Source organism: Manis pentadactyla, chromosome X (genome assembly GCF_030020395.1).
Source record: "Manis pentadactyla isolate mManPen7 chromosome X, mManPen7.hap1, whole genome shotgun sequence".
Lineage (NCBI taxonomy): Eukaryota > Metazoa > Chordata > Mammalia > Pholidota > Manidae > Manis > Manis pentadactyla.
The window spans coordinates 34217749-34239220 of NC_080038.1; the positions used below are offsets into that span (position 1 = coordinate 34217749).

The 21472-nt window shown below is 49.4% G+C and overlaps 1 long non-coding RNA gene across 1 annotated transcript; it reads right to left on the bottom strand.

The window, feature by feature from the left end:
• Positions 1-5294: 5294 nt before the first annotated feature.
• On the bottom strand, positions 5295-12833 carry LOC130681965 (uncharacterized). The gene is made up of 5 exons (XR_008995256.1): positions 12700-12833; positions 12519-12563; positions 10954-11062; positions 10383-10597; positions 5295-6078 (listed from the first exon to the last, which is right to left on the bottom strand). It is a non-coding gene; the product is annotated as an uncharacterized LOC130681965 (long non-coding RNA).
• Between the last annotated feature and the right edge of the window lie 8639 nt (positions 12834-21472).

Sequence of the window (21472 nt, forward strand, 5' to 3'; positions counted from 1 at the left end):
CTACAGGTCCCAGTTTTGTGACCCAGGCACAAATTCAGGTGCGGAGAAACCATCTCCCATTCCTCCTTGACAACCAGGCAAGTTAGCTTAGCTTAACGTGTGTTTGGGTAGCAGGTGGGGGGTCGGGAAAGCTGCGAGAGAAGCAGGCAGACAAGCTGGAGTCTGACTGAGAAGTGACATTTTACTAGCAACACACAACAGAAGACACTGGGATACTTACTCTTAGACCTTGGGCTGAGCATTTGGGAACAAAGGGTGAGGAGGAAGAGAAAGAAAGGGGAAAGGAGAATGAGAGGAGGGGAGGAAAGGGGGAAAGGAGAAAGGGAGGGGAAAGAGAAATAGGAAAGGAGGAGAAGAAGGGGAAGGGAGGGAGAGGAGAAGAGGAAGGGGGAAGGGAATGGAGGGAAGGGAGGGAGGAAGACCAGAGGGGAGGAAGAAGAGAAAAAGGAGAGGAGGAAAGGAACGGGAGGAGGAAGAGGAAGAAGAGGTGGGGAGGGAGGGGAACAGCCATGACCCCTTGCTACCCACCCCCCACCATCTTTCAAAGAGGTGCTTTTCTGGGAGGCAGCTCAGAGGACAGGCAGAGCTAAAGCCTAAGCTCTCTGGGGTTTAACCAGGTGTATTACAGAAACGCGGCCACAGCCTGTGGGACCCTCACTTCCACAGTGGCCAGGAGCCCAGCAGTCCTCAATCCCTGCTCCTGGGTCGAGGGGCTCCGCAGCTCCCCGAGCTGCGCCCTTATGCCCAGGGTCCTCAAGTGTTAGAGACCTCCAAGGACCTCCCCCCAACCAAAAGCGCCCCTGGTGGGAGGATGTAAAGGCGCCTATTAAAATACATAGCGCTCGGCCCCAACAGCAGCCAAGAAAGCTGCTGATGGTCAAATACATCACAGTATTTCAGAGTCCCGGTTAACAAGCACCCATTAAAATTTGACAACCAGGTCATAGCGCAGAAAGCGCTCAATTTGAAAAAACTTGAGCGTTTTCTGCTGGTTCAGCAAGACAAAGCCAGTTTACCTGTCCCTTGTATTTTAAGCCCAGAGCTCCAAGGCTTAGCTCCTGGGTGCTGCCTGGTTAATGGAATACAGGGCGTTTATGTGCCAGGCCACATCTGAACCCGGCTTGTTAATGAGCCTGCCATTGTAAGCTCGCTGTTAGTCAACCTGCCTTTTTTTAATCAAAAGATAAAACAGTCGGTTATCAACAATTAATGACTCTTACAGCATCCATATGAGGCTCATATTTATCTTTTAAAAGAAAATGGAAGGAAGAAAAACGACCAGATTTTGTTACGGTAAGCAGTTTAAATTTGCTCTGGTAAGTTGAATTCATTCATTCATTAATTCAGTCATGTGTCTGGGAGAAGCCAGCAGGAGCTCCTTCCAGCATAAGAACTTCTGACTGTGAAATAAAGCCCGAGTAACCAGATTAACTATGAAGTATGCCTCCGTCAGGTTTTAGGCATTAGTTCTAGTGTAGTTTCTGGGTGTTCTAGCTTATTGTAGTGAGTTGCTGACTCTGGTAGTCCAGGTAGCAATTCAGCTGGAGAAGAAATCTGTTTCCTCTCTCTGGATCAAAAATAGAGCTTGAGTGTGCAAGGACATTTTTGTGCGGTGTTGATTTAACCGAGCATACCCATATTTTAAATAGATTCCCATATGATTCTTATATTTTTGTGTAGCACAGAGTGTGTAAACATCTCTCCACATCTTAACACACAGTGGCATATATGCACACACAGGCACATACACACACATAAACACACAGCCAAATGGCCCCTGTCACATATATGTGCATGTGACCACACAGAGAGTATGGCTACCAAAACACTCATTTTAAACTGTCTGGGGGCTTACAACAGATAGTATGATACTAGCATCTTTTATTTAGCAACCCAAGATATAATTTGACTAAAAAAAAATAATAAGTCATTAGCTGGCTCTCATCCAAAGTTGGGCTCTGCTGTTTTCTGAATTGGCTGTCTTCATGTTGGCCTCTTGCTTTGTATTTCCCATCCTCTTTTCTGAGCATCTGGGTGCTCTGGGGGATGAAAGCTGCAACCATTACATGAGGATACTTGAAATCACAGCCAGAAATGTCAAGGTGCTCCTTCCCACATCATCAGCAATGAGATACACTCAGGTTATAATGCCAGCCATTTTGGAAGCTAAATGATGGTTTTTTACAGGGCTGCAGCACACCATTCTGTTTCTTCTAAGAAAGACAAATACTAGTTCTGTAGTAGGCTGAGGATCACAGACAAATTTCAGAAAACTCCAATGAGGTCTGTCTCCTATGGTTTAAGCTCTCCGGGTCTCAGGCTCTTTGTAACATGGTGATATCTGCCCCTGATCCACCAGCCCGCTGGAGGGCCAGGAGAATTTAAAGGAGAGAAGAGAATGTAAAGGAAATGCCTAAAGACTGTTTCAGGATGGGAAACTCACAGTGCAATTCCCTGGGAAGGGCATCCCTGGAGGACCTAGGACCACTGCTGTTTTGCAGATCCATGTTCTGGCTTCTGGGTTAGGAGAAGAGGCTGCTGGGGGTGGGAGAGTGGAGAAGGAGTCCTGGTAAGAGGCTCCAGAAGCCCTGTCCTCACTAAAACTGTGAAGTTCTGGGAAAGCTTCTGGTCAATATCATCCAGAGGGAATTGAAAAGGCAGGCAAGGAGGGGCCATTCTGCCTGCACTGTGCCAGCCATTCCTTCTGGGGACCAAAATGCTTAAAATAGTGAAGGGTTTTGTCCGCAAGATATGCATTAAGTACATAGAGAAGAATCATCTCTTTGTACTGGAGAAACCTGGCCAACATCCCCTTAACCAAACGACAGCCCGACATCTCCTGCCTCCCAATGCGAAGCACTGAGGAAGGCACAGCAGCACTTCTACGGTGTTCCTGCCTAACACGCAGGACCTGAATCAAATCCCAAGGAAACATCAGACACACCCAAGGTGAAGGACATTTTGCAGAATACCTAGCCTGTGTCTTTTCAAAATGTCAAAGGCAAGGAGCTCGACTAAAGAATGAGGAACAATCCTAGATTAGAGACTAAAGAGACATGACAATGAAATGCAATATGTGATTCTGAATTGTATCTTGGAACAGAAAGAAAGTTTTTTTTTTCTTTTGTGAAAGGACAGTAGTAGGACAATCAAAGAAAGGTGAATGTCTACAGATCGATAGCAGTATTATAGCAATGTTCATTTCCTGATATTGATAGTTGTATCATTGTTGTATGGCAGACTGTCCTTGTTTCTTAAAGAAATCTATACTAAAATATCATAGGTAAAGGGTTATCATGCCCACAACTTATTCTCAGGAACTTCAGAAATTTCTGTATCTATAGCAGTCTGTCTCCCTATCTATTTAGCTATCTATATCTGTCTACATATAGAGGGAAAACAAAGGAATTGGCAAGGTGCTAACCTTCAGAGAATCGGGGTGAAGGGTGTATCAGAAGTCTTTGTGCTATTCTGCAACTTTCTTATGAGTCTGAAATTTTTTTAAGCTGAGGATAATAAGTATATGAAGGGCTCTGAGTTTCTCGTTGGAGCAGCAAGGAAAGAAATAGCTGGGGAGTGGGCTGGAGTCAGACTTGGTGAGTGTGAGGGCTCTCAGGGGTCAGAGGACACACTAATTATGACCAGCAGAGAGGAAATGAGACTGTGCCCAGCACTGGTGCTACCCTCATCCAAAAGCTGCTGTGGAATTTTTTGCACCATATACACTGAAGCAAGCTGGGAAAGTGTTGTTTATGGCTGAGTGCCCAGCATGGGGCTGACCACTTAGTAGGTGGTCAATCTGGCTTCGTTGCTGAATAAATGAAAACTGACTGACTGACTGACTGACTGCATGAATGAATATGCTGCCACCTCCACATCACACACCACAAGGCAGCAGGCTCTACGGGTCTGGCCAGGGCCTTGCACTTCCCTTTACTGGCCTCGGCTGGGTGAGAAGGCTTGCATGGCAGTGGGAGTCAGGGCTTCCTGCATTCATCCAAATGCGTATGCGAGATTCATTATTTAAGCGACAGCACATCCCCCAAATAAACACGTGTGTCTTTGCAGCCCGCGGCCCGGGAGCACTATTAAACACACAGCGGCAAAAGGCCCAGGCTTTCGCTGCTGCGTGCAATTTCCAGCCTGCTCGCTATTCTTTTGTCACTGCCTTTTTATTGGTTTTCTCAAAGTGGTTACAATGCTGTTATTGTAAAACCCTCACAGCAGAAGAGCGAGAGAGGCAGCAGTGATGGCGAATAGAGCAATTTCTGCCGGGAGAGACTGCACACCTGGTGGGGAAGGCTACCTAGTGAACGTGGGGGAAGCAGAGGCTTTTCTTTGCTTGGGTCCAATTGACCCATTTGTAAATCCACTGGGAGCCAGGGCAGCCCTTGAATTGCCTGGAAAGTAAATGGCCTTGACGCCTTCTGCCCCTGGGGAAGCCCCTCTTGAGAATCTCAGCAGGCCCTCCCCCTTTCACAGTCCAGCCCAGTTTCTGGCTGCATGGGCCTGCCTGGCCCCAGGCAGGAGTGGCCTGGAGGACAGAAGAGGGGCTGTGACTCCACCTGCATCCCCACTCCTCATCTGCAGGAAAGACTTTTTTCATCCCACTAGGTTTTACGTCCTGAGGTATAATTCACATGCATTAAGATGCACACGCTGCAGATGTCGTACTCCTTTTACACCACCCAGCTAAGGCCTAGAGTGTCGCTGTCCAATACAAGTTACCGTAAAGCTGAAAATGTTCTGTATCTGTCACATGTGGCTACAGAGCACTTGGAATATGGCTTATGTGACTAAGGAACTGAATTTTTAATTGTATTTCATTTTACCTTAAATAGCCACATGTGGCTAGTGCCTCCTATATTAGTTAGCACAGATACAGAACACTTCCGTCATCCCAGAAAGTTTCTTTGTGCCCCTTCCAGTCAGCACTTCCCAAGAGGTAACCTCTTTTTCAATTTCTATCACGGGAGACCAGGGATTCTCCGCCTTGACTCAATTGACTTTGGGGGCCAGGTAATTGGGGGGGCAGGCTGTGTACTGTAGGTTTAGAAGTTCCCTGGCCTAGAGCCCCAGATGCCAGTAGTACCCGCCCCCAGTTGTGACAACCAAAAATGTCTCCAGAAATAGCCAAATGTCCCCCAATTGGGGGGGGGGGTGAAGATGCACCCCTGGTTGAGAACCACTGCCCTAAATTAGCTTTGCCTGTTCATAAACACCAAATAAATGATTCCATACAATAATACTGTGTGCAGATTCTTGCTGTTTTTTTCTTTTATAAAGAGCAGAAATTTAGTGCCCACACATATGGAGACCAGAAGGCCAAGATCTGGGTGCCAGCATGGTGGGGTGAGAGCCGCCTTCCAGGTCACAAACTTCTCTCACTGTATCCTCATTTAGTGGAAGGCTCTGTGCAGCTTCCTTGGTTCAGCACAATGTCTGGGAGATTTAGCCAGATTCTGTGAGTGTAAGTAGCACATTCCTTTGCACTGCTGAGAAGTATTCCACTGGTGGATGTGCCACTGTTTGTTTATCCATTTTTCTATTAATAATCTGGGTTGTTTCCCATTGATGGCTGTTATGCACAAAAGCGGCAATAAACATTCATGCATAGAACTTTGTGTGGGCACACGCTGCCATTTCTCTTGGGCAAAGGCCCAACAGTGGAATTGCTGAACCACAGGTAGATGCGTGGTTAACTTCATCAGAAATGCTTTTCCCTTCTCTGCTGTGCCAGTCTAAGCTCCCACCAGCAACGTAAGAGAGTTCCAGCTCCTCCACACCCTCACCCTGTGGCATCATCTGTCTTTAATTTTAGCACTCTGCTGAGTGGGAAGGCCGCAGAGCCATCCAGAGCAGTCAGATGAAAAGTTCAGTTATGAACAAAAGCATAAGATTTGGGAGACCCTGGCCTTAGTGAGGTGAGTTCACACAGCTGAGTGGGCCTTGGAGTCCCCACGGTGGTGTGTGACAGGTTGCTTCCCAGCCATGCTCTTTCTGTTTCACAGCTTGTAGGAGGAGCGAGGCCTCAGGAGGTGCCATGACAGAGAGAAAACACAGGTGGGAAGATGATTCCTGGAAAACAGAGTTTGCATCACAAATGAGAATAGCAGGTAAAATGCATTCAATAGGAAACCCTCGACCCCTCCCCCTCACTCACCCCCATTCCATTCCCAAAACACACACACGCAGACACACACACACACATATCTCCACTAGAGACAGAAGACAGCAATTATTTTTTGCACAGGGAGAGGTGATGTTGACGATGGGGAGACAAGAAGACAAGAAGGATTGTGTAGCTGCTATGTGGGGTATTCAAAATGGGTTGGGTTGGAGTTCAAAATGGTTTGGCTAAGGACTTGCCAATGCTTGGAGGGCATGCCCTGCGAAAATTGTGAATTAGATACTAGAAGATGGGAAATACTTCAAAGAAATAAATCCCAATCCCCACTTCGGTGCAGCTTCTGGCCTGATTTTCGATGGAAAATAAACAGGGCAGCTCAGAAGTTGGAGGTAATATAATGCCACCAGGACCTGGACACAGAGAGCTGCCTGTATCGGGACTGACAGAGTGTGACAGGTTAATCCAGAGGGGCTTACCAAAGGAAGTCAGCAATCTAAAGGAGAGGCGAGCCTGGAATTAACCACAACCACGAGACAGAGGAAGCACCCTGCCATCCCAGTAAGAATGGGTCAACATACGCTTGTTCGGTGCTGTGTCAGGGCCTTGTTAACTGCAATGCTCCCCTAAATCTTTATCTTGGGGAAATGTTATTCCTCCCACAAAAAAAAGCATTCATCTAGTTTTAGAATCACAAGGAAACTCCTGGTAATGAAGCAACCTATGCCTGCTACTACAGTCATTGTGGGTCTCCTGTGGGCCACCCAGGAAACATGTGACAACATTATCCTGTAGAGGTCAGAGGGGACAGAAAGGAATCAGGAGTCCCCTGAACTGGCATCACCCATTCCATCATGGCTGAGGAAAGAAAAGGCTGAGACTGGGAAATGGCTCTTCAGGCATTTGGAAGGTGGACCTCAGTTAACCTGGGCCAAGGACTTCGATCCAGTTCTCTTGGGCCTAGACATCTTGGGGCTGGAACATTCTTAAGGACACCCACCAGTGGTAGAGCTCAAAGTTGACATCGGCTTGGGGAGAAGAGATGTTAGCCAGCCAGGAAATCAGAGTGGGGAAGACATCAAGCTGAAGATTATATGCCAAATGCTCCAGGTTCATGTTTCTCTGTATTTTCTCTTTGCCTGCTTCCAAAATATTTATTAAAATGTGAGCTCTATGAGGGCAGGGGCATCATCTTTCTTGTTCACAGCTACATGCGCAGCTAGAGATGTAGCTGGCACATTGCTTACTAACTACTTGTTGAACAGCTGCAGAGCAAAACCCTAATGGAATGCTCAGTCCTTGATTTAGCTGAGTTACTCAACCACCTGGGAAGGCAGAGTATTTGAGAGCATAGAAAGCTCACTCGGGGTATCACAGAGAACCATGAAGCACCCGTAAGACCAGAAGGACAGTCTTGGGGTGACCTGATTGAGGAGTGCAGGGGGAAGGTAACCTCTCTGAAGTTCCCAGTTCCAGCCATGTTCTCAGCCCCTCAGTGCTGGTTGGACTGCCATTGCCAGACTCTGAGGGTAGTGGGACTTACTTCATTCACCAGTGACCTTATGTGGCCTGCCTCCTTATACAGGCCCCTGAGCCTTCAAGGTGTGAACATGCGCAAGTTTCCAGAGAGGAAAAGCTCCAGGCAGACAGGTAAGGCTGGACTCCCAAACTGCCCTTCTGGAATGCCCCTTCCTCCTGTGGTTTGCACTTAGAATCTGCAGGCTACTCCCAGGAAAAACACCCTTTATGACTGGTCTCAGGAAGATGGTCTTTTTCCTTGTTTCACTCCAGCAGAGTTGAGATAGGCATTTTTAAATTAGCTTTATTTTTGAAGGAGGAACAGAAACGTAAGCAGCATAAAATCACACCTGTTTCCCAAGTCCACACTCCAGGAGGTAGGCATGCCTGGACACAGACGAGCACCCTTTGTTCCAAACCTATGCTCTGGAGTCAGATAAGGGAGCTGGAATGCCAGCTGGCCCCAGCTTTGCCTAAGTCTCCCTGCTCAAGCCTGCAGCAAGCCAAGGCCATCTTCCTCCAAGAGGCAAATGCCACCTCTGCCCCAGGGTCTGTGGGGACTTATTTCCCTGTCCTTCTGCCTCAGAGATGGTAACTCCCAGCTCCCCTGGGTCTCTGCCTCCATGGTGTGAGGGTGCAGCTAGCCTGTGGATGATTTGCGGGACAGCCGTGGTTGACAGCCGACAAATAATAGAGCGCTCTGGGTCTCTGTTATCTAATCCACCAACCTCTGGAGCTTCCCCAGGCAGCTCACTCAGGAAGCGCCCCTCCCCCCACACCATCTGGAAGTGGTTTTTGAAAAATCTACTCATTATTGTTAAAAAGCAACACATAGGCGTTTGCAAGATACAGTTGCAACAGCAGCCCTCAACTATAAGTTCCTGGAAGGTAGGGATGTTTAGTTTGTGCCCTACTGTAAAACAATCACCTGGTGCACAGTAGGATCTTGATAGATGACAGTAGAATGGATGAAGAATTAATCAACTTACAATAAGGGTGTTCCAGTTATTTCTGCATGACAAATTGTTGCAAGATGTGGCAGCTTAACAACCCATTTTATGCTTGAAATTTCCACGGGTTGGGAACTCAGACAGGGCACAGTCACGATGCCTTGTCTCTCTGCACCACAGTGTCTGGGGCCTCAGTTGAGAAGACATGAAGGTTTGGGGGCTGGAATCATCTACAGGCTGCTTCACTCATATGTCTGGCACTTGGGCTGAAATAACTTGAAGTCTGGGCTCAGCTGGGACTGTCCATCTGAGCACCCACATATGGTCTCTTTATGCAGATTGGGCTTCCTTACAACATGGCTGACTCAGAGTTCTTACACCACAGCCATTCAGGGCTCAAGGTGGAAGCTGCCTGGCCTTTTACAACCCAGCCATCACTCTTGGTTGAAGCTGTCATCAGCACATTCAAGGAGAGGAGAAATAAACCCCACCTCTCCTTAGGAGGAGTGTCAGAAAACTTTGGCCTCATATTTTAGAACCACCCCTAAGGGCAAAAGCCCTGTCTCCCTTAGGTTTTTTGCACTCATTCCTTCAACTGAATTTATCTTTTGCATCTATCAAGGTTCAAGCCATAGGTTGGGTCATGTGCAGAGATTTAGCAGATGAACAAAACATTGTCTGTGCCCTCCTGTGGCCTGCATTCTACTAGAGAAGACAGACATTCAACAATAAACATGAAAACAAATGCATACTTGCAGATCATGATAAGAGCCATTAAGTGGGGAAAGTGCCCTGAGAAAGATCAAAGGCACTTAATTTAGATGGGAAGTATCTTGCTCCTGTAGGAGCAAAATCTGATGCAAGGTTTTGACTGTAAGCAGTGTCTTTGGAGGTGGTTCCTAGAAGCACCAGTAGGGCAATGAGGACCTGAAAGAGCAGGAAGGAAGCTGGAGGATGTATTAATAAGTAGGCTACCACCACCAGGGGTAAATGGCTCTCAGTGCCGTGGGATACTTCTGGTGGGCAGTGTGGAACACCCCTCTGATTGGCCTCCCGAAGGATGAGGAAGCTGGGGCGCCTAGCCCCCAAATCCCAACTGTCATAGTTGGGGTCATTAGTGAGAGCTGCCCTCCCTGTGAGCCCAGCGCCCTCAGGCAGCCAGGAAGGACCTCAGGCGAAGGGCTCCAAGTGCTGGCGGAAGGGGCCTTCCTTTGGCCCTGAAGGTGCCTGGCCCAGGGGTCAAAATGGCCCTCCTTAAGCAAAGGATCATTTCAAAGAAGGTCTTCAAGAACATAGGATTTGTAGGTGGTCCATATATTTGTCTGTGTTGTGTGTGGAGTTTCCCAAAGCCCTGCTGGATTTGCCAAGCACCCAGAGGCCTTCATCTAGGGCCCACTGGTCAACCAAACTCACTCAGCCAGGGTGCCCTAGATAGCAACACAATCTGGATTTTCTTCCCAATGCCTGTGGGTTTGAAACGACTGTCTGCACTGACCACCCTGCCCGCACCCATCCCTCCCCTTTGTGACTAATGGAAAACGTTGACAAAATTGCCCATGAGCAGGTAAGGTGGGGCTGTTTGTGCCCATGAGAGCGTTTTCCCTTTGTCTGAGGTTAACTGCCAGGAGTTGAGGGTGCCACACCCCAAGGCTCTGACCTCAGCTGAGCTTAGGTGCAGAGAGGCTGACCCACCTTAACTTACCACAACACAGTTCCTGAGGGGCCCGTTCATGCCCAGTCAGTTCCCCAGGAGGGGAGCACCTGTAGGGAAAAATGCTAAGTGGTACCTTGGTGAGGGGTGGTCACATTAGCAGGAGACCATATTCTTGATGAGTGCAAGGTTCATGGTCAAGGCTGGCCAATGGTTCTCCACCTCTGGACCCCTTAGTGAGATTCCAAGAGAACACACAGCTCCTCCTCAAAGCTTTACCACCCTAGGCTCCAGCAAATCGCAGGGCTGCCGTGAACCAGGGGTGACGTTACAAAACCACCATTTAATAAGCTAGAGCAACGGGAGGGAAAACAAGCAAGGAGCGGAGAGAGAAAGTATTTTTACTAAGACAATATAATACTCTCTTATTTTCAAATAACCAAATAGAATTTCTGCAAAATTTTCAAACAGCATTTGACATAATGACCCTTGTAAAGCATCCTTTTCAATTCCACTGTTCCTGAATATCAAGTACATGCTATGCCCTGGGTTAAGTGGGTTTTTTTTTAGGTTGAAAAAATAACAATAATGACTGCCAGAGTAATGAAGCTGCTTGGTTGGTTGGGTAACTGAAGTCAGGAATGAAGCCCTTGGCCACTTGTCAACACGTTTTCCCGCTGTGCCCTCCTCCTTCGCGGGCTGCTTACCTGAGGGCAGTTAGCCTGTGGGCTCTGGAGTGCTCTCCCCGGCGGTGGCCCATCCCCCAGTCCTGCTGGGTCCCCATCACCCTGAGGACAGCCCAGCTGTGTGGTGTGTCTGTGAGAGAAAGAGAGAGACAAAGAGGCAGAGGAGGGAAGGGAGGAGGAGAGGGAAAGTGGAAGGGAGGGGATGAGATGGTGGGAAATGGGGGAGGGGAGAAAGAAAAAGGGAGGGGAGGGGGGAGGGGAAGAGAAGGGGGAAAGAGAGGAGGAAGCGGAGAATGGGGAGGGGAAAGAAAATGGCAGAGGGAAGAAGACAAGAGGGAAGGGAGGAGAAGGGAAAGGAAAGGAGAGGGGGAGAGGAGTGGGGATAAAAGGGGGGCGGCAGGAGGGAAGGAGAGAATTCTACTGGGATGGAAAAGCCAGGAAGTCAAATTCCTAAGCCAGTGATAAATAGAATCCCAGCTGCACCAAGAGCAGAGCAGTGGTAAAATCATTCAAATTCAGAATTGCTGACAGTGGAAAATAAACTTATCATTCTGGTGAATGGAAACTTCGGGAAGGTGATGTCCTGGACTCTGGACCTCACAACCCCCATCCATGGTAGAAGTCACAGAAGCCTTGGTGGGATAGAAAGGGGTCTGGGCACCTGCACTACTGCAAAGCCCTGGAAGCCTTCAGGTCAAGTTGCTAAAAGTCCAGAGAGACCAAGAAAAGAAGCCAGAAGGATGCAGTAAAGAAGTTGGAAGTCAGAGGATGGGAAAAAGAGCAAAGTGGCTGGGGCAGGGAGGGCACAGAACTAGAGACAGAACCCCAGGAGTCCGAGGCAGAGGGTGGCTGACCTCAAGAAGAGATCCCGCCATCTAGGATGAGGAGGTGGATGGAAGAAGGCGGCAGGGAATAAAAATACCCTCCAGGGTGTAGGTTTGGAGGCATTTCCAGCAGCATTGATCAAAAGCCTTGCCTGTGTGGTGGACAAAAGACTCAGAGGTGCCAGAATCTGGGTCTGAGCCCCACTCCCCCATGCCCAGAGTCCGGGTGCCCTAGGGATTGGGCTTGGCACCTTCTTCACACAACCAATACTTCTGCTTCCTGTGAGGCCTGGGCAGCAACTCTCCTCCTGACTGTCCCGTCTGGGCAGGGGTACTGGCACTGTTATTAGGAGAGGGACAGACCTCAGGGGTCCGTTTCACTGATTATAAGCGCCCCTCCCCCAACTTCTGACAGCCTGTACCTTGGACTCTTTGGAGGCCGCCCTCAAACTACTGGAGCAGCTCACCCTCAGAGAGCCAGAAGAGCCTGTAAGTTCCTAGTCCTACTCCCAGGGTAGCCCTGAGGGGGTGAAGGAGTGGCAGCTCAGCTCCCTGGTCTGGAGTCAGGACAGACCCTGAGGTATGACTTCCCCTCCAGAAACCACCCCCCACCGCCCACTGGGGTCAGGCTGAAACTGCCCTCTGCCGAGGGCCTCTGTCTGAACCTGGCTGCCTCCCCTTCCCAGCCCTGCTTCCCCCATACCCACATGGGTATCTCCAGAAAGCACTCCTGTAAGAAATCACTTCCACACAAATCCTCACCTCGGGGTCTGCTTCTGCGGAAATGGCAGCCACAGGGCCTGTGGGCTGAGCAACAACAGTTATTGTGGGTAGACACATACAGATGGCCCCTCATCTAGGCCTAGGAACAAGACAGCCCTGCTGGCAATGAGCACATTGCTCGGAGGAGGAGGCGGAAGCTCAGCGCTCAGAAGGGACTTACCCAGGGTGGCATAGCTGGTGAGCAGAGCAGCCTAGATGAAACACAGCTGTTGCTAGCTCCAAAGTCAGAATATAGTCCTTGACATCCCACTAGAATGAGATCGGTCTGCAGGCTTTCCTGTGGGGAGCCCTGCCACTGCTGAGAAGGGCTAACATCTCCAGGCCCTGTGGCCACAGGTGATCTGGGGTGACTAAGGAGTGAGCAAAAGCTACATTCACACCCTCAGTTTAGCAACCAAAGCCTCTGAGTTCACCAGATCACCGGGAGCCAGTTTCCCAAAGCCCCACTGGGTTTGCCAAGCACCCAGAGGCCTTCAGCTAGGGGCCCATGGGTCAACTAAACTCCCCAATCTCTGTGTGGTTTTTTTAAGACACCCTCCAAAAGCCAGCACTGACTAGGATGAGCTCAGAAGCTAAAAAACACCCCGTGAATAAATGTTCAGGGTTCTGTCCGGAGACACCCACAGTGACTGATGAGTCATCAGATGACCAGCTGTCACCACAGAGAGCTATATATAGACAGGGAAGGCCGGAGGGGTGCCTGGGACCTCATGCAGGGTGGTGGTGACATGAACCTAGGAGGTAAGCCCCAGCTGGGGGTCGGGCCTAGAGCACCTGGAAACCGCGCCCTTAGCTCCCCCAAATAGGGGAGTCTGGTCAGAGAGCAGCCAGTCCAGAAGGCTGCTTGGACTGGAAGGAGGCAGCAATGGGGATGGACTATGCCAGCACACTGAGGAAGATTACTGCTAATGATGGTAATGGGAGAATAATGGCTCAGAGTACTTCCCGCACATCACCTCGTGTTCTTCCCATCTTACATCCATACAAAGGACTGATAAATGTCACTGCCATTTAGGCTGCCCAAATTGAGGTTGCAGACCCCAGGCTTAGTTAGGCTAGGTCTGCATTGTTCAATATGTATGGCTATTGAGCATTTGAAATGTGGCCAGTCCACACTGTGATGGGCTGTAAGCATAAAATACACACTGGATTTTGGAGACTTAGTTTTTAAAAAAAGAATGCAAAATACATCATTAATAATTTTTTCTCAAATGTGTTGAAATAATATTTTGGATTAATTGGGTTAAATAAGATGTATTGTTAAAATTAATTTTACCTGTTTCTTTTTACCTTTTTAATGTGGCTACTAGAACATTCCAAATGACATATGTGGCTCACATTTGCGGCTCGCGTTATATTTCTATTGGACAGCACTGGGTTACAGGCTAGAGGCCAGAACCTTCAGGAAATCCTGGCTATGCCCTCTCCTGACAAATAAAGCCTGCTTCCTGGTTCAAGGCGGAGAGAAGCCAAGGCTGCTCTCCAGACAATGCCAGTGGCCAGGCACAGCTCCACATACTGGTCACAGAAGGCCCTGGTGACACCAAAATTCCATGAGTGCCTGGGAGCCTCAAACTTGCCCCTCGTGTCTTCTGAAAATTCACAGCCTTCCTGAGGAAGAATGATGAATCCTCTCTGGCCAAAACAGCCCTTTCCCTCCCATATGCAAACAGCAGAGTCAATCAAAGGAAAGAAGGGAAATGAGAAACAGAAAGAGAAATGCAGATGAGAATTGTCACGAGACAATTCACACCTAAAGGAAGAAACTATCTCACAGACAGACACAGATGTCATACGCTTTGCCCACTGAGACGGGGGGGAGGGGCAGAGAGGTGTGTGTATGCTGCGGCTTGCATGTGCTCCTCACATATGCATGTTGTTCCAAGAGAACTAGAGAAACATTCAAAAACAAGGCAGGCAGACAGAAACAGAACAAGGACAAGAGAAGAGCAGGAGGCAAAACCGTACAGAAGCCTGGGTGCCAGGTGTGTATGTGTGAGCGCACGCGCGTGCGTGGGGGTGGGGAGCTGGTGGGGGGAGGGAGTTGACAGCCTCCCTCTTGTGGCCAGGGCTGCCTTCTCTGTGTCAGTTTAAATTATTCATGTCAGGACAGTGGAAAGAATATAGCAAAATAAAAAATGCATCGGGACCGGGTGGAGCCTGGATTCTTATGCAGTGGAAACAGCCCTGGGAGGAAGGACCGCCTGCCTGGTGCCCAGGAGTGGGCTGGGCTGCAGGTGGCTTTCTGTGGGGAGTGTTTTCCTGCTGGTTGGGTTCCTCCAGTGTTGACAGAGCCAGCGCTGTAGTGCGACCCCCCACCCCAGGGCCAGGCCTGGAGATGTAGAGAGCTCCATGAGGAACCAGGTTCTCCAGTCAGGCAGGCCTGGTGGGCACCTGCAGAACACAGCCAGTCTCAGTCCAGGCCACAGGCTGCCCTGCTGCTTGCCACCTCCTGTCACCCCCCCAGATGGGCTGACACTTTGTTCCAGCCTCCCACCTACCCTGAGATGGCTCCTCACTGGCAAGTCTAGCATCCTTAGATGGCCACCAGTTAATTCCAATCAAAGCAGTTTAATAGGCTGGGGGACAAGGAGCTGCCCTCCCCCTAGGGCTCCCACCCCTCCAGGTAATTACATCTAGAAAGCAGCCTGCTGGGAGCCTGTGCCCACCTCGGTTACCTCACTGGAAGAGGGTTTGCCTAAAGGGGAAGCAGGATGAATGTGGTTGTCTGCTCAGGCTGCCATGACAAAACACCACAGGATATTTAAGACTGGTGGCTGAAACAAGAGAAGTTTCTCACAGTTCTGGAGGCTGGAAGTTCAAGATTAAGGAGCTGGCAGGGTTGGTGCCTCCTGAGGCCTCTCTCCTTGGCTTGCAGACGGCTGCTTCTCACTGTGTCCTCATGTGGGCTTCCTCTGTGGGCAAGAATCCCTGGGGTCTCCTCTCAAATTTCCTCTCTTATAAGGACAACAGTCAAATTGGATTAGGGCCTTATTTTAGCTTACTCACCTCTTTAAAGGCCCTGTATCTAAATGCAGCCACATTCTATGGTACCAGGGGTTGGGATTTCAACATATGACTTTTGCAGGAGGGACACAATTCAGTCCATAAGAACAAACAACAGAGAAAGATAAGGCCAACTATACACAAGGCAGGGTCAGGGAATGGGGACAGCTCAGGGTAGAGGGGGCGACCAGTGCCTGATAAACCCTTCCGTCTCCCTGCCTGTGCCTACAGCCCCCTCCACATGTATTTATAAAAACTGGAGGCCACAATTCTTTGGGAGAGAGGTCTGGGGGAACCTTCTCCTCATAACTGATAGTGACCATCTTCCCAGGGCCAAGGATTTTGTATCCCAAACTCCAGCTGAGTGTCTGGCTCCTAGCAGGGAACTATGATGGGAGCAGAACAGAGGCTCTTAGGCAAGGCTCTGGGTCCCTACTCACTTAACATCTTGTCACCAATGAAAGTGACTCCTGAATGAATTTGGGCTTAAATCACAGAGGCCCTCTCAAGGTGAAAGGAAGAAAGAGAGGGGAAGGAAGGAAGGAAGGAAGGAAAAGAAAAGAAAAAGCATTGGCAGGTTGCATTGTCCATGCTGGCCACAAGATCTCCCATGCCACACGCCCTTCCTGCAATCTGATGTCACTCTTCCCATCAAGGGCTCCAGGCTATGGCCCCTCCCCTTGAATCTGGGTGGATTTGTGACAATGGTAGAGGTGTCACTATGTGGCTTCCAGGGTTTTCTCTCTCAGGATACGTACTCTTAGATACTAGCCACCATTCTGAGGGGAAGCCCAGACTACAGGGAGAGATCTAGAGATGCTCCCAGTGACGGCCTCAGCTGAGATCCCAGCAAACAGCCAGCATCAGCAGCAGACAGGTGAGGAAGGAAGGGAGCCTTCTATACGACTTCAGCCACAGCATTCTCTGATGGCAATGGCACAAGGCAGAGAGAGACAGAGGCAGAGAGAACCGCCTAGCTGAGGGCAGTCAACCTCCAGAACAGCACAAGATAGTAAAATGATAGTTGGTTTTTTAAGTCACGAAGTTTTGCAGTGATTCATTATGCTGTAGTAGATAACCAGACCACAGGCCAAAACACACACACACACATACACACACACACACACACAAGTCACACTTCGGAGGGCCTGTTCAGAGGCTCCTGGCAGCAGGCCTGGGTGGCCACTACATAGGCTCTGGGGCCAGGCTACCAGGTTTTAAATCCCTGTTCAGCCACTTCTTAGCTGTACAACCTTGGATGAGTAAATTAGCACCCTGGCCACAGTTGCCTCATCTCTGACCCAGGAAACATACTTGAGCCCTCCATAAGGGATGGTTTTGAGGATGAAATGCGATAACCCACATCAAGTGCTCAGAACCGCGCCAGGCATGCAGTAATCGCTCAATAACTGCTTGCTCTGATGAGATTAGTCAACATCTCCCTTTCCGCTTCCTAACAGGTGGGCTGAGAAACATGCCATTTCTGGCAGACACTCTGCTGACCGTCTTTTTCCATCACACTGAGGTCACCAGCTCCGCCCCACACTTATTTGTTTTGTAAAAATGTCAGCAGCTGGGGCCCAGTGCCTTCCGCCAGCCCTTGTGGGAAGTAAGCTCCTCTCCCCTGTGGTATTTGAGTTCTGTTCCTTGCCACTGTCATCTCGCTCCTTTGTGGTGCAAACCATTGATTAGTAGAAGACAAAACACTGGCTAAGATCGGACGTCAATACCTGTTTTTGAAGTTCCCTAGCCTGGCCCAGCCACAGGACTGTAGGGCACAGCATAGGCAGCAGTAGAAGACGCCAGGGGGCTGGGCTTGTAAGACCCTCTTGCCTTTCCTTTGGTGGGGTGGCTGAACGCTGCAGCCCCGGAGCTCCTGGTCCTCCTGCACATGGCTGGAGCCAGGGACTCACCTCCCAGAGGTGGCTCCTGCAGCCTGCAGCAAACCAGGGCATGCCAGGGTGGTTCCAGCCATAGCAAGTTCTTCTCACTGCCCTGGCCCCCTTGGGGTGCCAGCAGATGCCAGCTCCCTCCCCTTAAGAATTGAAGCAGCAGGGGACAGAGTAGAATAAAGTCAGCAACAGTGACCCTTTCTGTCCAGCTAAGGGCCTGCCTGGCCTCCAGAAGGACCCCCTCGACTTTCTCCTCTGAGCAGCTCCTTGATTCTGCCCCAAGCTAAGTCCCCTGTCTAGGCCCCCATGCTTCTTGACTTCCCAGCTCTCCCACTCTGTTCCCATCTCACAGTGAACTGCCCCTGGATCTTCTTTCTCTCTCTCCACTGGCAGTAACCAGCTTCCCTAGGCAGCACCCACACCCACACTCCTCCCCCCCAAGTGGCCAAGGCTGGACCCCAGTGGCTCTGCAGGCATCTCCCGGGCTGCAGGGTGTGCAGGCAGCCCTCTCACTCAGAATAGTCCCTGCCCCAACCCCTTGGGTCTCCTTGAAAAATTATCTTTGGCCTCTAGTGAACCAATGGGCTCATCAGAAAGGACACCTGCAACTGCTTTTGCCACTACGAGCTTGGTCAGTGGGTCACTGTTAGTATCTGGGCCTGGACAGATCTGCATTGCAGGAAACAGCCCTTCCCCCCATGGCAGAATGTTAAGTGCCCTTGGCCCCTTGTCCACTAAATGCCAGCAGCACCCTGCAGTCACTGTGACAACTAAAATGCACCCCTAGTTCCAAATCCCCCCCCACAAAGAAAGGGGAAATGGTGCCTGAAGAGGGCAGCACTGTTTGTCTTCGGATAAAATTCTTTCTACCCCGTGACAGTCACCAAGCAGCATCCTCTGCAGGATCACGTATGCACACTTGATGGGAGAAATCCCCCTCACATTACTTACTCCGGGTCTATTGCCACGAACCAGCCCCTCCCTGGCCCCGTTTCCACACTCACAGGCACACACTGAGAGTGGGGGCTCCACACCAGATGGAGAAACCGGACCTTAACTCTATTGCCTTCATGAAGGCTTAAGTATGGGTCACCCCAATAGATCACTTGCAACTAAGTGTTCACTGAGAAATCATTTGGATAGCCCCACACCTCCCCTTCCACCACTGGCATCCCTCAAAAACAACCCAAATAAAAACTCAACCATGGTTGGAAGAGCGCCATTGGAGCTGTTTCTTCCTCGAGGTCTATTAAGTCGAAATTCCCAGTTTAACCCTGAATGCTCAGCTCTTCTGCCTCTACTGTGAGGTCGGTGTCATGCCTTTAAAAGGTACAACATACCTTTAAAAGGGAGAAAAAATATAGTCTCCTAAAGAAAGAGAAAATGGAATAAAATGGTCCTCCCACTGCCGTGTCTACTGGCTGTGTCCACTTTTCAAAATAACAGGAGTGCTAGCACCTTCTCTGAGCTACCTTTTTACCAAAACCCACAGCCAGCCTGGCATGGAGTACCCACCCCCAGATCAGCCAGGAGAGGAGACATCCGTCCTGGCATGGACCTCAGTTTGACATTTGCCAACTGTGTGGCTTGTCCGTGGGTCGAGCTGAAGTAGGCCCAGGTACCTTGGGCAGTTTCTCTTCTTGGAACAGCACTTCTTGACACCAGTAGCTTTTTGCTGATATCTTAGAATCCCAACCTCACAACGAGGGCCTGGGCCTAAAAGTTTAGGGGCTTTTGCTCTTCTGGGGGTCCACTTTGGTGGGGCTGATGAAGCCTGTGGCCTCCATTCCCCGAACAAGCCATGCACGTGTAGATGGGGGGTGCACCAACACGTGTGCACCCACTCACCCAGAACTTTGCACACAGTCCTGAAACCTCCTAAAGCCCATCTGCAGGCTGTGGATTGAGAACCCAGCCCAGATTTACCCCAAGAGGAAATCTGATGTAAAAGAGGCTGTCGTGGCACATACAGATATGATTCAGTACCAGCTGGTAAGGAGGCCAGCTCTCCAGCAGGTCCTCCTAAGTGAGCCAAGAGCCTCATAAAGACGGTGGCCACTGTAGAGAGCTCCCCTGGTTTGCAAATACAGCCAGAGACAATGAGAGTAAGCTGCCAGAGCCCATTGTTGCTCCTGAACACACCAAATTTATGTGGACTGCTAAGGAGAGAAGCCATAAAACAAATGACCTTGAAAAACTCAAAACCCACTGCCCAAAAAGTGAAAAACAATTCTTGCAGATGGCAGTTCCTGTAGCTAATAACACTGCATTGCCCTACCCTCACATAATGCCTTTCTGCATGAGAAAGGCAGAGCTGCTGTTATTGTCCCCATTTAGAGGTTGCGACTGAAAGGAGGTCATGTGAAGAGCTGAAGTGATCTCTGAAAGGACATGCTGGTTGGGAGTAGTAGGGCTAGAAGAGCTTGAGGATCAGGTGACCCCCAAATCCAACACTCGCAGGAATTAGAGGGGAGTATTATACCATCATAGGGTCATCAATTAACTGTAAGTGTAATAACCACGATCTAGGACTGTGAGCCCACCCCCCAAAGTTCTGCTCCCCAGTCCTCCGGCAGTCCAGGTGGGTCAGGAAGGGGAATCACTGTAAAGGTTCTTTGCTGGAATTGGTGCTTGGGAGCCTGGGATTTAAACTTGCACCTCTACCCCCAAATATTTTCCCCATCTCTTCCCTTTTTCATACTGAAGTTAAGAGGCTGTTGGAGTAAAAACAGCAAAAAAAAAAAAAAAAAAAAGGTTGGGGAGCAAGGAAGAAAGGACAAAGCAAATCTGTATAAAAGCAAAAACTCATACTGATGCCAGTAAGAAAATGATGGAATCTATGAGCAGAAGACAGCAGGTAGGGGAAGGTATGTGGATGGGAAGGTCACTGTGGCAGTGCCAGGTGCCCCCCAGACCAGCACTCACACCAGCACGACTCACTCCCAGCTTTATCAAATGTTTAGCCACTGCCTAATGTGGGTCACTATCTTTTCATCCTCCTTGCTATCTGCCACCCAACCCTAAGCCAGGACCATATGTCTTAGGGTTTTTGTTATGGCTGGATCCCACTTCTGGTACCAATTTCTATATAAGCTAGGTTATCCTGAGGTAATAAACAATCCCCCAAATCTCACTCCACAGTCTTCCAAATCCGGATCATTCTTTCCATGTGGTCTTTTCATCTCAAGGAGGCTAGACCAGGCTGCTTCACATAGTGTGGGCAGCAGGTGAACCAGGCAGGCATCCATGCCTTGTCACATCATGCTCCCTTCATGCTTGCTGATGTCCCATTGGCCAAAGCAAGTCAGAGACTAAATCCAAAGTCAGCCTGAGAGGGGATTGCCCATGGAGGTGGATACTGGGAGATGTGATCCTTTGGGGGCCGTATTTGCAATAATCCACCACACACATGAGCAAAATCTCTCCCTACCCACATGATGCCTGAAATGCCATCATTTGCCTTTTAGGCCTTTGGCCTAGGCACTGCCCTCTTTTGGCTAACTCTTTTGAAAATCAAGCAAGGCTTTATTGCATATTCTATGACCCAGCAATTTCATTTCAAGGTATAGAGCCAAGAGAAATGAGTGCTTATGTTCACCAACAGCCATGCACACAAATGCACATAGCAGTTTTATTCATAATAGCCAAAAACTGGAAATAATCCAAAGGCCTGCCAAGAGGAGAACAAATAAACTGACCATGATGTATTCATACAAAGGGACAATACACAGCCCTGGAAAAAAAAAAAGAAATGATTGGTCCATGCAACAACATGGATGGATGTCCCAGGCAATGCTGGGTGAAAGGAGCCAGACACACAAGAACGCATATTATATGATTCCATTTATCGGAGGTTCAGACACAGACAAGTTTAAACTGTTAGAAGCCAGAATAATGGTTACCTCTGGGGGAATGTCAACTGGGAGGGGAATCAGGAATTTCTGGGAGGGTGCTGGCAAGGTACTGTATCTCGATCTAGGTGATCATGGATCTATACTCTTGTAAAAAGTCATATAGAGTGGTGGACTTCATTGT